The following is a 17,006-nucleotide window of genomic DNA, read 5'->3' as shown; positions in this document are numbered from 1 at the left end:
CTGACTGCACATTAAGATCACCTAGGGACCTTTACAAAGTTATAGGAACCTGGAGCCTACCCCTAGACCAATTAAATCTGAATCTTGGAACAACAGGGGCAGCCCGGGCATCAGTACATCTCCAAAACTCCCCAAAGGATTTTAATGCACAGCCAGGGTTAGGAATTGATAATCCTTCGAAGTGACAGATAACAGAAGGGAAAAGTGGCTTTATTCCTTCGCCCTGATCATCGTGGAGAATACAAAATCACCAAAATGGGAAAACTTGGCAATTTGGGGATGAGACGGACCCAAGACTGATTTCATGGTATGTAATCCAAGAGATCCAGTTTAATATCCTTGAAAGGCAGTGTGAGGAAATGTCCAGAAAACCCAGCTTTCCATTATCCCTATGTGGAAACCGGGACACAGCAGATGGCAGGATAATGGATTGCATCTGCTCAAGTTAGAGCTGCTTTTATTTGCAAGACATCAAATTCATATTGACTGCGGGACAGCTGATATGATTTATTTCTAATGAAAATGGAGGCATCGGGGCTCTGTCTTTGCTCGTTACCCTAAGACAGAGTCTTGTCTGTGATCAGGACACACCGGATGACAGAACATGTATGCAGGGACCACAAGAGGCAGCTCCTGCTCTCAGGGACTAACTGTTGGAGAATCTCCACCTGCCCAGCAGAGAAGCCTGAATTTCACAGTAGTGAACTTCCCCACCCAGAGCCCCGCTCCTCCAGAGCAGTCAGGTATGTACCAGGGAAACACCATTTATATTTCCTTTTCACCATTAATTATGTAATCCTACATGTGCTCTCAAAAGTGCAGCATGAGATTTCGAAAAGAAAATGCAATGGGTATAGTGCATTCATTCCTGAAAGAAATCATCTCCAGCGATATGAAAGCAGCCCTAGCCCCTGGCGCCTGAGATCCTCTCCAGCTCAGCAGTGTGAAATGAGCAGGGAGCCTGCCTGCTGCCCCAACCGCTCCTAGCTGCTGCCTGAGGCTGTGACAGTGTGAAAGGGAGGGCAGAAGGACATGGGGTGGAGGGAAGAAGAGGAATGCCTGAGTGACAAGCAGCATTTTTCCCACACCTCTCAGGAAAAGAGCAGAACCAAGCCAGGTGCCCCGCTACCTGCCCAAACCCGGGAATGCCTACTGATGTTTCAAAGAGGGTCAGTCCTGTGGAATGGGCCTTAGGAATCTTCCACTTCTGAACTCCCAATTTACAGATGAGAAAACGAGACCAGAGGAATAACTGGCTTGCCAAGATCACAGGATGACCCAGTGGCAGTTTGGACTTCGGGTCTCCTGATTCTCAGATGCTCCCTTTCTTTTCCTCACCAGTAGATCTCAAGCTTGGCTCCACAGAGGAATAATCTGGGGAGATTTACAAAACCCATGCCCAGCCCTACTCCCCAGAGATCCCGGCTGTGGGATGGGAGTGGGGAGAGTCTGGATGTTGGCACTTTACAGTTCCTCAGGTGATGGGCAGTGCGCCCAAAACAGAGGGCCCCTATGCCCTGGCTTAACTTGACTCAGCTGTCTGTTCCCTCTTGGTCCAGGATAAGCCCAGCCCTGTGCTAGGGGCCTGAGCTGGGAAAATGCAGCAGACTCGGTTCTTGACCTATAGCTGCTCAGCATCAGGCAGAAGAGCCTACCGTGAGAGGCTCATTCCAGCAGCAGAATTCGTAAGAGTAACAATATAAAGAGAGATAAGTGGTAGCAGTGATTAACTCCATATGGGAAGGCTGAGGGAGGCGGTATTTGAGTCTGTGGTAGGGGATAAAGAGGAGTTTGCTGAGAGAACTGCAAGATGCAGAAGGGTTTTCCAGGGAGAGAGAACAGCATATGCAAAGTCCTGAAGGCATGAAGTGACCCAGCACATTCGAAGCTTGGTGTATCCAAAGCAGGGCGCAAGGTGGGAGGCAGGCAGGGGCTGGATCCCAAAGGGCCTTATGATATAAACCATTCCAAGGGTTGGGGGATTATCCGGGAATGATGTTGAACCACTGATCTGGGTCACGCAGAAGGATGGCAAGGTTAACTTGCATTTTAGGAAAGCAACCCTTATGGTGGCATGGATAGTGAATGGGAAGGGCAAGAAGCCAGAGACAGGAAGGCAGAGGGACAATGAGAGTCTAGGGAGTGGCAACAAGCCCTGAGAGCAGAAGACAAATAAGGCCCAAATGCTCATCTCTGCCCTGATTCACTGCACTTAGAGGTGGGATTGATAGCATGAGGTGGTTAATTGGTTAAGGAGCAAGAAGGTCTGATTCCAAAGCAACTCCTTCCTATTCCTCTTCATATACTTGGAACTGAATGGCCCACTCCCCACTGCCTTGGATACTGCTGGCCCCTCAGCCTGGCATGCCTATCCCTCCCCATGTCCAAATGTCCGAAGAGAATACATCCTTTAGGTCTCAAATTGATGCTGCTTCCCTCAAAAATCTGGATTAGGAAGGAAGAAAGGTAGGAAGGAAGGAAGGAAAGGGCAAAGTTCAGCAACTCTATTCCACGTGTTCTCAGAAACAGGTCTTTGCACCATGCCTCCTAAGAAGTCTTCCTTCTCATCCATGTGGTAGGCCACCATTCCTTCACAACTCCGCCGAAAGCCACTGTACTGGGAAGGTGTGTTTGGTACTTGCAGACATGGGTTGTGTCCCATAGCACTTCTGCATTCCTCTGTCAGTATTTAGAGAATTGTTTCAAGTTGTCAGTACTGTTTTCCCTCCTAGGGTAAATAGGCTCTTCTGAAAAACAGGAGCCTTGTCTTCTTATTCTGTCTCCTATTCTGACCCAGCACACAGAAAAAAGGTGATGAAAGTTCATTGAATGAATGGGTGTCAGGGCCAAATTGATGAATCCAGGGAAGTGTTCTACAAGGATGATGATGATGCTTATGGGATGCTGGAGCCCCCCCTCCCCGCCCTTAGAACAGGGCACCTCAGATTTACCTCTCTGGCATCAAGTGATACCCAAGGGTGGAGTGTTATAGTGAGGAAGTACACCCATGCCTTTTGAACTGGTCTGCAGACCACTTGGAAGGCTTCCTGAGGCTAGTGCAAGGCTGGGAACTGCATTCTGGGAGCTGCTTCCAAGGCATTCCCTCAGAGGAGAGTTTAGCCATGGCAGGGAGCAGAAGGGAGAGACAAGACTGCCCTATCCAGGAAGAGTCAGGCTTTTCCTTGTCTTCTCTGCAACTCTTCCTAGGGCGTGGCCCTCTCCCAAGGAACTGATATGTTCCAGAAGCACCTCTCCCTCCAGCAATCTCTCTTAGCTGGGTATTATGAAGGAACATTTGACGAGCTGATACACTCATGCAACGCACCAGTACTTCCTAGCTTAGTCATCCCACAGGATGACCTTTTAAGGTGCTGGAAGATTCACAGGAGTTTCAGGTGCTGTAGCAACCTGAAGGGAAATGCATGTAGACCTCAGCAGTGTCCTCCAGCTCCCCCACCATGAGGGAACTCGTATATTTGAGAGTCATTCCTGCTCCCTTCGAGTCACACATCCAGGCATGGAGTCCAGATTTTTTGAGTCTGAGCTGGCAACTCAAGGGAGAGAGCACTGAGAGCTCTGCTGGAGGGCAGCATGGCTGAAACTAAAAGGAATCATTTTATCTGGCGCAGTGTCTCCACATGATTGCTCCCCTGTGGCAGCTATGATGTTGGGGTAAGCTTCTGTATGTACCCCAGGGCCGAGGGGGAAGGAGGGGGGAGCAAGGAGAATCATGGGAAGGAGGAAGGACAGGAAGAGGCCCTCCTGGACACACATGTGTCAGTGGGAGATTTATGGGGGGCTCTGCTGATGCACAGACAACAAACACCTTTCAAACCAGCCACATTCCTTTCTGGGAACCGGAGAGGAGAGGGTGTGACTCCATGGCAAAATTCCCCCTGAGGCTTTGGCTCTGCAGGAAGCTCCTGGCTCTTCTCTAGAAGGTGCAACTCCCATAGGAGAAGACAGACAGGCTCGGCAAGGGCAGGCAGGTGTGGCTGGGCCAGCCCTTCATCACCCTTAGGCCGGTTCAATCTGGAGGGCCCCACCTCAGGTCTGCCATCTGCTTGGAAATGAGGTCTGGGCAAAAGCCATTGATAGGAAAGCCTCTCTCCCTGGGAGGCCGTGGGGCTTTAAATCACCCAGAGGAATTGTGGGGTGGAGGCCTGGCTTGACACCCTAAAAGCCACTCCCAAGAATGGGTACAGTGAAATCATCCTGAGGGTGGGTTAAAAAGAAGTTAGAGTGAAGGACACGATGCCCACATCCAGAACGTTTCTTATAGCACCTATTGCTCAGATGGGTGGATGTGTTCTTCAGGATGATGCTTGGAAGCCTCCCGAATTTGTTCTCGATCAGGCTACCCGACTTGATACTATTCCTTCAGGCCAGCTTCTTTTTGCCCAGACCTTCAATTCAACCTCCAGCATTACAATAGGGTCCTCGAGAGACACCATTTTAATTTTCAGTGAAAAGCATCAGCCGCCTCTTCATATTGTACTTCTTCCACTTTGAGTTTTAAAAAGAATTTCTTCCTTCTGTCTCTCCTGATCCAGCTGTAGAATTCCCTGACCTCAACATGAAGTCCTTGTAGACTCCAGCCCTAAAACATTCTGAGTCCACATAAAGCTTCCCCTGTGGCATGCTACCACGGTAAGATTTGGATGGATCTAAGCTCCCATCTGACAGTTCCTCCTCCCTTCTCTTGGTCCATCCAACAGAAAGGCTATTTACCAAATGGCCTTGAAGCCTTTCCCTGGTGCTTCCTTCTGGATTGATCTAGCAGACATTCATGAAACTCCCATTTTGTGCCAAGCACTTTACCAGCCACTAGGAATGCACAACGAGTAGGACTAGAGAGAGGAGATAGCAAGCCAGAAGGTCCTTTTCCTTGCTGAGAGTAGAGGACTGACCCTAAAGTATTGACACTGGCCCTGTGAGACAGGATTAACTGGAAGCTCTCAAATTCATTTACATCATCAGATTTTTCTAGGCCTCACTTGCTGCCTCCACTGCAGTTAGACTTATAGGTGTGGCCCCAGTGACAACTAAGGCAAACCATGTTGCAATTTTCCTCTTAGCCCCATACACATCTCTGAGCCTGGGAGAGCAGGTGCACGAGAGGAGCACCTAGGAGGCAGGGAGGGTGGGGTTCTCCATGCATTCTGCCAGTAACTGGCAGTGCCACCAACTTGGTTTGTTCATCTGACCTGCTCTCTCCCCGCAGAATGGGTTAGGAATAACAACTGTCCCAAAACCAGACTAAAGGTCTTGGCCCACTTTCAAGGATTTCCAAACCAATGCAGCTCAAGCTATCCTGCAGCTGTGCCTTTAAGAGAATGATGCAGGCAGCTGAGCTCATCTTTCATGAGCTCATCTTGCAGAAGGTGTGGTCTTTTCTTCCTTACCATTTTTCTTATGCTGCCAGAGTCTGAAGACTTAGAGGAATTCCTACAAAATAGCTCACCTTTGCTTTGGCCCATGAAACACAAAAACCCTGCAGCAAACATCAGTCTAATGGGTCATCATACTCTGAAGGAGTGTAATAAATGGCATTTTATTCTGTGCCTGACAGTTGGTTCCAGCCCTCTGTCCTCAGCCCCTGGTTTAAGACACTTATTCTGGGCAGTTCCAGAGAGCAACAATAGCCATTCATCAGTAATGTTTGAACTACAGATCATTATCCATTACTTTTGACTGTGACTGTGTTTGTAATAATGAAGAATTAGGCCAGCAAGTGCTAATCCTCAGAATCTGGTCTCAGACCCAGTTGTAATATCACTTCTGCTACTATAAGCAACACGATCCTGGGCAAGTTACTGAATTTCTCCGAGTCTCAGTTTTCTCATCTGTAAAATGAAGTTAATGGCACTTACCTCATAAAATCAACGTGACAATTGTATTAAAGAGTGTCACACATGGGTGGCACAGAACCAGTACTTGACAGATGGCCCATGAATGCGCTGATAGTCTGGCAGGGGAGGGCCATAATATTCCCTTTGACAGCCATTGTCTATTGACCAGGAAGATAGAGAAAGGAACAATTTTGCTTGTTAAAATTCTCACACCTCTTCCTCCACAACTTAGCCCTTCACTCTCTCTTGGTTATCTGTCTGCGGCTCCCACCAAAATGCCAAAGCTCTTTGAGGTCACAGATTATTGCCCAGTGGTCAGCAGAGTCTTTCTACATTTTTTAGATAGTTAATAAATATTTGTGCATGAATGCATGGATTTTTTTTTTCACCTGACTAGTTGAATATGACTGCTGCTGCTTATGGGTATCACTACCCAGGAAATGTAGAGTCTAAGATGGGAGAGACATGGGTTTAATATTTACTGATTCCTCATACCTGCCACCTATCATTAAATCCAAAATCTTTAGACCTTGCTGCTTTGCATGACTGGATTAGATTGCATATAGGAATTTTGCAAAGCAAAAAAGATACATCACACCAATTTTCATCTCAGTTTCTATTCCTTTCAAGAGGCTCTCCAAAGCCACTTAGTCCCCCAGCAATAATCATGCACAAGGCAAAGAAATTAAGAACTTTGGATGGGAAGACATTAAATTAGTCTCTGGAATGTAGTAAAAGACATATTCAGGGGTGTATCCTTTCCCTGGACTTCTTTCTGGCCCCTGCCATTGACTCTGAGGAGAACAAGTACTCATGGGGAAGGTTCCTCTTGGATAATGAGAGAAAATACATTAAAATCTTGTTACAAATTGCTGCTTGGTACTTTGGATTTGTTATACTATAGGTATGATCATGTTCCCATGCACAGTGGTGTATAAAAAACATCACTCCTGATAACAACAAAAACCTACAATATAGAATTTCTAAAACACAGAGTCTCTTGGTAATAAAAAGCTGCAAGGCCCCAATAACCCAACAGTTCTCTTTCATCTACGTTCCAGGGAAATCTACTGTGCTTCTCCCTTCCAGTCTCTTGGGAATCATGGTGATAATGTGCGCTTGGGGAAGGTGGGGTGGGGAGGTGGTGCTTGATGGGGTGTGGATGCAAATGAGCTGGTTATAGCCCAGGGTGGTTGTATCAAAAAGAGGAGCCTGGTCAGAAAGGAAGCAAAAGGCCCAGCCTGGCTTGTAAGGACTCTGGGGGAATCAAAATTCCAGATAGAAAATCCAGAGTAGAGTTTAGTTTGTTTGTATTTGTTTTAATAGAGCAATAAGACTGGACATGGGTTTTCTGCCCATGTGTATGTAGGTTTACTGCTTGAGGTAGAAAGACTTCAATGCAAAGATGGGACTTCCTCTCTCATCAGTAAGGGGATTGGCCTTCAGTAAAACCCCAAAGCCTGTAAACAAAGTTTTGTCTGCCAAGTGAACAGGACTGGGTGGTTGCCGGTCCCATTTTCAGAAGTCATTTCCTTGGAAACCCCTGCCCAGCCAAGCCCATTTGGCCTGGTAGCCCAGAGCACTTGAGGAAGCTCTTAACCTCCACCCACCAGAGCTGAGGCACCCACATGGCCCAGTTTCCCTTCAGATATTTCACCCATAGGTCTGCACAATTAGGCTTGTGTCTGACAGGTGTTCTCAGAGGGGAGGAGAGGAGGGTTGGAAGGTACAGCCATGGGAAACACCCCTGTAGTAATAACTGATCCCCTTACCAAGTCCCTCACTCCCTCATGCCCCTTCTTAGTGAAGCCTTCTTGGACATGCTAATTAAATGTGCAATTTCCCCAGCCCCTCTCCCTAGTACCCCTTAGCTCCTGTTCCTGCTTTATTTTTCTCTGTAGAACTTGCTACCTTTTGACACTATTTTTTTTTTTATTTTTTTTTTTAAGATTTTATTTATTTATTCATGAAGGACACAGAGAGAGAGTGGCAGAGACATAGGCAGAGGGAGAAGCAGGCTCCATGCAGGGAGCCCGATGAGGGACTCGATCCCGGGTCTCCAGAAAGACACCCTGAGTTGAAGGCAGGCGTCAAACTGCTGAGCCACCCAGGGATCCCCCGACATTATTTTTTATTTATGTGTTTACTTTCTCTCCCACTATGTTGTAAGCTCCAAGAAGGTAAGATTTTTGTCTACCTTGTTCACTGTATTCCCAGTACCTAGAGCAGTGGGTGGCACATAGCAGGCACTCAGTAAATGTATTTGTTTCAATCAAGGCCTATTGACAGCTAAGTGCTTTACATTGATTACAGCCCCCAAGCCAACCCTACAAGTGAACATTGGTCCCTGAGGGAAACTAATGTCCTCTCCATGGATAGGTAGGGCCACTCTCTGCCTTCAGAAGAGTACTACTTTCCTAAAGGGTGTTTGTTTGTTTTTAATTTAAATTCAACTTGCCAACATATAGTATAACACTCAGTGCTTATCAGATCATGTGCCCTCTTTAATGCCTGTCACCCAGTTACTCCCATCCTCTCAAATTCCTTCCCTTCCACAACCCTTTGTTTCCCAGAGTTGGGAGTCTCTCATGGTTTCTCTTCCTCTAATTTTTCCCCACTTGGTTTCTCCCTTTCTCTTATGGTCCCTTTTGCTATTTCATATACTTGACATACAAGTGAAAACATATGATAATTGTCTTTCTCCTATTGACTTATTTCGCTCCACATAATACCATCTAGTTCCATCTATGTCAATGTAAATGGTAGATAGTCATCCTTTCTGATGGCTGCGTAATATTTCGTTGTATATATATATACCACATCTTCTTTATCTATTCATCTGTCGAAGAACATTTTGGCTCCTTCCACAGTTTGGCTATGGTGGACATTGCTGCTAGGAACATGGGGGTGCAGGTGTCCTATCATTTCATTGCATCTGTGTCTTTGGCATAAATACTCAGTAGTGCAATTGCTGGGTCATGGGATAGCTCTATTTTTAACTTCTTGAGGAACCCCCACACTGTTTTCCAGAGTCGCTGCAGCAGCATGCAGTGTTCCCACCAACAATGCAAAAGGGTTCCCCTTTCTCCACATCCTTGTCAACATTTGTTGTTTCCTGTCTTGTTAATTTTAGCCATTCTCACCGGTGTGAGGCGGCATCTCATTGTGGTTTTGATTTGTATTTCCCTGATGGCAAGTGATGTGGAGCATTTTTTCATGTGCTTGTTGGCCATGGGTAGGTCTTCTTTGGAGAAATGTCTGTTCATGTCTCCAGAGGGTGTTTTAACAACCACTGTGTTAGTGGGAAGAGTCACTCTGTCTGGTTAAAATTCTCAGAATAAGTGTGTTTTCTTCTGTTTCTTAAATTCAAATTGGTTAGGGGATCCCTGGGTGGCTCAGCCGTTTAGCGCCTGCCTTCGGCCCAGGGCATAATCCTGGAGTCCCACATCGGGCTCCCTTCATGGAGCCTGCTTCTCCCTCTGCCTGTGTCTCTGCCTCTCTCTCTCTCTCTCTCTCTCTCTCTCTCTCTGTGTGTGTGTGTGTATGTGTGTGTCTCATGAATAAATAAAATCTTTTTCAAAAATTCAAATTGGTTAAAAAAAAAAAAAAACGACAGACCCTGCTGTCCTCCTCTGTCTCCCAGTTAGACTTGCTTCTGTCAAGGAGTCAGTCTTGGCCTGAAGTTTAATCTCTCTAGAGAATGGCTGGCATCCCACTTTCTCGTTTTCACTGGGCAAGGTAGCTCAAGAAGTCATGGTTATTTGCTGAACAACAGAAATCCAAACTGGCTAATTTAAGTAGAAAAGATATTTATTGAAGAATGTTAGGCAGTTCACAAACTCTCTAGCTCTCAGCGCTAGAGAAACAGGCCTAGAAGCAGCTAGAAAAACACCTTAAATCATACCACAAAAGTGGTCCCAGAGAGACACCATTTTTGCCACTCCTATTTTCAGACACTCCAGTGCACCCCCCATCAACAACCCCAGCATGGGGCACAGATGCTGTCCTGGGAATCTCGTCCACACTACCTGAGAAAGTGGACCAGGCTGCTGCCACTCTCACATAAATGGGTTCACACACCACCTGCTCCTTACATAATCAACTTCAGAGTCTGCAGGGAGAGTGTCCTACTGTCTAAACCCAGTTGGAACACTGGCTCCCTGACAGCAAGGGAGGCTGGGAAAAGAAATATCTGATCTTCTCCCATGGGAAGAAGATGAGGTCACATTTCTCAAATGATGAAGTGATCCAAAAAGTATGACAAATGTCTACTTCATTGATATACTTGGTTCTCCTGGTCAAATGCCCTCTTACTAGCACCTTAATGCAACATTAATTTCTAAGAGAGAAATCTTATAGTCCCCTTTTCACACGAGAAGATGGACTTAGGGTCAGAGACTTGTCCAAGGTCACACAGCTCAACAACATCTGATTAAATATTCAAACTCCCACACCACACTGACTCAGCTGCACCTCACTGCCTTCATCAGTTGCCTCCACTTTCCTATTCTTTATTATCTATGTCTTCATGTATATTTCCTTTTGGTCTCATCTCCCCTGTCACATGATAGATTCCTATTCTTCTTTCCTTCTCCACTCAACCCACTGACTAAAGGTAGGAGGGAGCCCAGAGGTCTGCAGAAGATGCAGGTGCAGCCATCCAACAGCCATTCACTGCCCATCCCCTGCTAACAGAGCACCCACTTTGTCCAAGAGACAGAGGCTGGTCCTCGGGAGTGCATGGTGATTAGTCTAAGTGTGCTTCTCCTTTGAGCTTCCATCACCTCTGATTCCCTGACCACCTTAGCACCCCCTGCCTCGAGGTACCTGCCCTGCTCTCACCTGCCCTGTTCCACTCTTCTGGTCCCTGGCCTCACATTCCACCCTCTATCAAGTCCTCTTCTCGAGGAACCTTGACTTCAAAGTAAGCAAAGCTTCCCTCACACCTCGAGGGAGGCGGTGATTGTACAACATTGTAGATGCAATATATGCCACTGAGTTGTATGATTTAGAATAGTTCGTTGAATATATGTGAATTTCACGTCCAAAAAAAAAAAAAAAAATCCCTTTACTCTAAACTTGCTCTGCTCCATTCTCTTGCTGCTAGCCTTCACCAAATTTGGCCCTCCCTTGAAAGAAGGCACCATATGTCCCGATACATCTTATCCCCCACTTCATTTGCCACCTTCCCCCACTCAATAGAAATCCTTAATATGAAGCCCATGAACACCCAAAGAGGGCTGTGAGCTCCCTAAAAATATTTGCAGAACTTTAAATATTATACATGGCATTACAAATATTTTAAAGGGACTTGTGATCTCCAAAAATGTTAATGTAAAGCACATGTCAAAAAAAGAGGAGGAAATTGATATATGTTTGTATATGTATGCATAGAGTATACCTTCAGCAGCAGTTTACAAACTTCAGCATGCACCAGGAGGTCGTGTTAAAACGCAGATTTCTGGGTTCCCCCCACCCCCCTGCCAAACTTTCTTCTTTAATAAGTTTGAGGTGGGATCTGAGAATTTGCATTTCTAACAAGCTCCAGGGTGATTATTTTACTGCTTGTCCATGGATAGAGTCTGTTGTGAGATACATAAAAACTGTTAATATGATTGACTTCAGGGAGGGAGAACCTGTTGGCTGGGGGAACAGGTAGAATTTCTCACTGCGCACCCCTTTTGTATCTTTTGAATTTCTGTCTATGTGAGTATATTACCTACTCCAAAACAAACTTGATATTGAAAAAAGAAGAAATGAGAACATCACTACCTTGAACTCACTACCCTCACCCACATGATAAAAGAGAGAGTTTTCTTTAAATAACTAGAGATTCTTCCAGAAGGTCACCACCCTCTTCCCTCTTTCTCCCTTTGTTTCTCATTTGTATGCTGTGCGTCCACTCAGTGTTACTTTATTCAAATAACCCCTGCTGCTGGGTACCCAAGCACATTTCCACCTTCCAAGAGGAATCCTACTTGTGTTCAAAGAGCTAAAAAACACAATGGCGAATTCAGTTGTCTAAGAAAATAAAACAATGAAATACTGCTTTCCACAAAATTTAAAAGTTATTAAACATCCAAAATATGTTGGCAGGCATTGGGGAATACAGACTTTTTGCACTACTGGTAGAAATAAAAATTGGATTATCTCTAGAAGGCAATCTGGCCTTTAAAAATGTGCACAGCCTTTGACCTAATTAATTCCACTTATAGAAATAAATCCTAAGGAAGCAGCAAGAGATGCATAAAAGCATTTATAATTAAGGATGTTCATCTCAGCATGAAAAACCAGAAAAAAAATCATGGTCGAACAATCAGTGTTTATTAAATATACTATGCCACATTTATCATGGAACCCAATATTATAATTTAAAAACTGTATTGTAAAAAGATACTTTCTGACATGGAAACATGCTCATGTTGTATTATCACGCAACAGAATAAATCGGGTGACAAAACAGCATCATGATATGTTTAGAAAATTATGAATATAAGATAATTTGAAAGATCTATTCTGTAGTATTTAATAGCAGTTAATCTCTGTCATGATTACAGGTGGATTTTACTTTCATTTCATTTTCATTGTACTCATCAATACTTTCAAACTTTCCACACTGAGAGTATATTGCTTTTATTAAAAACAAGAACAGAAAAAAGGGGAAAGGGAGCTCATGTTGACATTAATTACGCTTCCTCGTATGAGGACACTCAAGATGGGTCAGATACAAGGCCTCTGAAGGAGAATCCTCAGGGAATGCTGTTGAATGCCCATCCTGAGACACCACTCCCTGGGGTTTCTTGAGCTTCTGGCAACCAGGGTAGTGTGGGGGCAAGAGCTTTTCACTCTGGTCTCTTCTGCTTCTGCTGCTGCTTATCAGGACAGCACCCACGGGAGGCGCCATGGTGGTGCCCAGCCCATGGCCAAGGCCCCAGGAGAGCCTGCAGTAAGTATACAGACCCACCCAAATCACTGGCTGAGAGCAAAACATGGGTGCAGGTCTTAAGGCAAGGAGCTAGTGTCCCGACCTGTGCGGAATGCTGGGTGGTTTGTGGTTAACCGCACCTCCCAAGGAGCTGGGCAGGCTTGAGGCCAAGTGAGAATGGAGCGTGGGAGCTGGTTATGGGAGTGAGAAAAAGAAAGTGTAGTAATTGAGACTGAGACTTAAGCTGAAACAGTGTAGGAGTTGACAGAGATGGAGGTGCAGATACAGACCGACTTGGGCTAACTTTGGAGGAGAACAAGTTTTTCCACCAGGGAGCTGGACTTTTGCTAGGGCTGTAGCCCCCTGCTCATGGGAGCGGGAGCCATTGTTTAAAACAACACCAACAAAAACCTCATTGTTATTCTAAGAAAATACTGAATCTGAAGAATACACATGGTTTAGGCCTCATGGGGACTCTTCAGTATGTCCAAAGCCTCCAACATTATTCTTCACAGCCATCTTCCAGGGTAGACTAGCCATGGCATGGTCCCCAGACTGAAAGAAAGAAAGAAAGAAAGAAAGAAAGAAAGAAAGAAAGAAAGAAAGAAAGAAGAAAGAAAGAAAGAAAAGAAAGAAAGAAAGAAAGAAAGAAAGAAAGAAAGAAAGAAAGAAAGAAAAGAAAGAGAAAGAAAGAAGAAAGAAAGAAAGAAAGAAAGAAAGAAAGAAAGAAAGAAAGAAAGAAAACAGCTGAGGAATTAAAGTTGCATTTCCACAACTCGACCATATTGAAAAGTGACACGACATGTTCTATCATGTTGGTTAGTTTACTGTTCAAGCAAAGTTTCCAACTTCTCTGAACTTCCAAATGACAAAAAATAAAAAATAAAAAATAAAAAATAATTTTTTTTTTGCAAAGATGGAAGCTGTGATTTAGTAGAAGGATCATAGGATTTAGAGCCACCCAACTGTGCAACTGCCCAACCACCACAAGGTTTGAATGCTAGCCCCACACTTGAGAGAGTCAAGTAATCTCTGTGAGCTATGTTTTCCTTGCATGTAAAATTGAGAAATTCACTCCTCCAACAAATATTTATTGAGTACCTACTACACGTCAGAGACTGTACTAGGCACTGGGGACCCAATCATGAGCCAATTCCCACCGTCCTAAGGATGGGATCATTTAATGGCCACAGTCTGCCTTCATACTCTGAAGGTTAAAAAATGCTTTTCACATTTTTGAGTTAGTGAAATAATTAAAAGGAAGGTATTAGAAAAAAAAAAGGAGGGTATTTTGTAACTTATAAAAAGTCATACAAAATTCCAATTTCAGTGTCCTCAAGTCAAAGTTCATTGGAACACAGTCCTATTCATGAGTCCACTTGGTGTCCAGGGGCTGCTTCCACAATCCAATGGCAGAGCTGAGCAGTTGTAATGGAGATTGAAAAGCCCACAAATCTGCAAATATTTACCATCTGGCTCTTTAAAAAAAAAACATGTGGTGACCCTTGAACTAAAGGAAGAATAACAGGTGATAACAGACTCCAAAAAGTTCTATGAAATTAAAAGAGGAGAGGAATTTGTCAAGGCTGTTAAGAAGGTGAAAATTAAAATGCTCCATTGCTTTTTCTGGCATTCTGTAACATCAGCTCCCAAAACTGAGTGTTTCTAGGTCTTGCTGGGCTGTGGGTACCCACCAGGTGGAAGGAACAGGTGTATCCGGAACTTCAGTGGCTCCTGCCTCCACCTATGCAAGGCTGGCCCTCTAGCCCCACCTAAGATGCACCGGTGTTCCCCACCCGGAGTCTGGGAGGGAGACTCATGTCTTCTCAGGCTGCTCTCTGGGAATACACCTGTATTCTTGCCAAAGGCGCTGTTTCCATGACACCAGAGGTGCAGACCAGCCTGCAGGTATGCCTTCTGCTATCCTCACATGAAAGAGAGATGCTTTGCTGCACAGGGACAGAAGGACAATGCCCCTCCTCTGCTCGGTGTCCCTGAGAATTAACTTTAAAACCAAAGCACATAGCTCTGGCCTCTGCCTCCCCGAGGCCCTGTGGAAACGGCCCCTCAGGTCCCTACCTGGCTGCCTGTCCTATTGGCCTGGGGAGACAAGGCCAGAGACTGGCATTGCCTTGTATCTGTGCCAAACTCTCCCCCTTCCTCTCCCCCAGCACTGCCCACCCCCCCAAGCCAACCACTTGGGACCTGTATTGACAACTGAATACAGGTGTGCCTCAGTTTTATGATCTGCTATATAATCTCTGTGCTGTACACGTGGTATTTCCTAATCTAGCTCCCCGTCGGCCACGCACCCCTGGACTTTCTCCTGCCACAATTTGGTGACACATGCGTTCAGGAGGTCAGCCTGGGGCTCCCTCGCTTCTCTCCGCGTGCGGCCGGGCCCCAGGCAGCTCCGTCGGTACGTCAGCAGCACTGTGCCAGGCCTCGGGCCCAGGGAGCCGGTGGAGGCACCATGCAGCAGGAACACAGCCTGCAAAGGAGGCCTCTGCCTCTGGTTCCCTGTGGGGGGCACGCTGGCCTCCCGAAGTGTCAGGTTAGAGCTCTGACAGCCTCCCTGCCTCCAGCCTGCCCCTGGCCCCTGGGCTGAACCCTGTCCTGACTCTCAGGCCAGCTACTCCGGCCTGCACGGGCTTTGATAGCGACACCCTGCTGTGAAGAGTCCAGTTCCTCAGGTCTATGGACCTCCTGCCACAAAGGCCCACCCAGCTCCACCACCCAGGGCACCCACACCATTTCTCAGCTGTGCCTGAGCCTCCGGTGCCCACTGCATCTTGCATGCTACGTGTTCAGACTGGGTCAGCACCCTTAACCGTCCCCTCCCTACCCATGCCTGGGCTTCCTGCCCTCCCCCCAATTTTTAAGGAGCATCTTCAGCTCCCCTCTTTAGCCCAGAAACTCTCACCAGCTTGTGTGAGATGGGGGTTCCGGTGTGGAACAACCCTGCTGTTCCATTAGTTAATTCTGGCTTTTCCAGTCTGGCTTCCTTCCCTTACCCTGAAGGACCTGTGCCACCAATGTCCCAGCATGGCTCAGGGCCCAAACCCACTTAACAATGAAGGCAGCTGGGGTCATGGCTTGCTTCCGTGCTCTAGTAGAGCAGAACAGAAAATGGGGAGACAAGTGGAAAAAACAACTATTAACACACCTCACATAGGCTCTAGGTGGGCTCAAAAACTGGGGTGGGCCCAGCTTAACGGGGAAAGGCATCCAGGGACTCAGGAGGTGGGAAGACAGAGGGTAGAAGAGGGGTGACAGAGAGGCCTGCTCCCCCCAGCAGAGGCTAGCGGTGAGTTTCTTTTTTGAGGAAAGGCCACATCTACATGTGTTTCTGTACCTTTAAGGAGGCAAGAAAGCAGAGACAAAGGGACGGAGGGAAATGTGCACACAGGACTCTCAAGCGATTAGTCAAATCCCCCTGGCTTCTCTGCCCTATTTCCAAGTATGCGGATGGATCCAATTCCTCTGTTGTTCCTCAGTCTCTCCTAATCCAGGATATGATTATATGAAGTAGATTAAAGGTGTCTGTGACCAAAGTAGGGCCTGCTACACTCCTGGAACCGGTTTTGCAAGAGTCTGTGTTCATTTAAATTCAATTAGCAGACTTGGAATTGCTCATGCTAACTTCTGATTCTTGATGACAAAGTGAAAATTGATGCAAAGTTTTATAGGGAGTTTGTAACTTATGGGATGCTGTCCCTCCAGCAATGCCCTTAAAAAGCCAGCTCTCAGAGGCTGGTGATCAGGCGTGTTTTAGGGAAGATTCTTTCATCGGGTGGGAAGTTGGATGGAGGACTTCCAGGGTCCCTTCTAATTCAAAGCTTTTATGTCTCTGAGGTTACTGGATGCCGAAGTGCAGGGCCAGAAAAACCATCTAACAAAAGAGGTTTAAAAAGACTTGACAACGTGTTTTATCCAGGGCAAAGTGAGCCCAAACATTTCAAATTAGAGCTATCAACAAAGAATGTGTTTGCAAACCAGACACAATTTAAAATAAGCTTCAGCTGGCAAATGATAAACCTTCCCTAAAAAGGTAATCAGATGGGAGAGTGAACAAACATTGGAAGTGGTATTAGAAAAGATATCTGCACCATCCAGCAGGCTCTCAGACTTTTAACTCCAAATAGACCCGTACACTTGTTTGGGGCAGGGTGGGGGGGGCGATAAAAAAAAAACAAAAAAAGGAAAAGTTAGGATTGTTGCATCCTACT

Source organism: Vulpes vulpes, chromosome 8 (assembly GCF_048418805.1).
Source record: "Vulpes vulpes isolate BD-2025 chromosome 8, VulVul3, whole genome shotgun sequence".
Lineage (NCBI taxonomy): Eukaryota > Metazoa > Chordata > Mammalia > Carnivora > Canidae > Vulpes > Vulpes vulpes.
Note: the sequence above shows the minus strand (reverse complement) of the source record.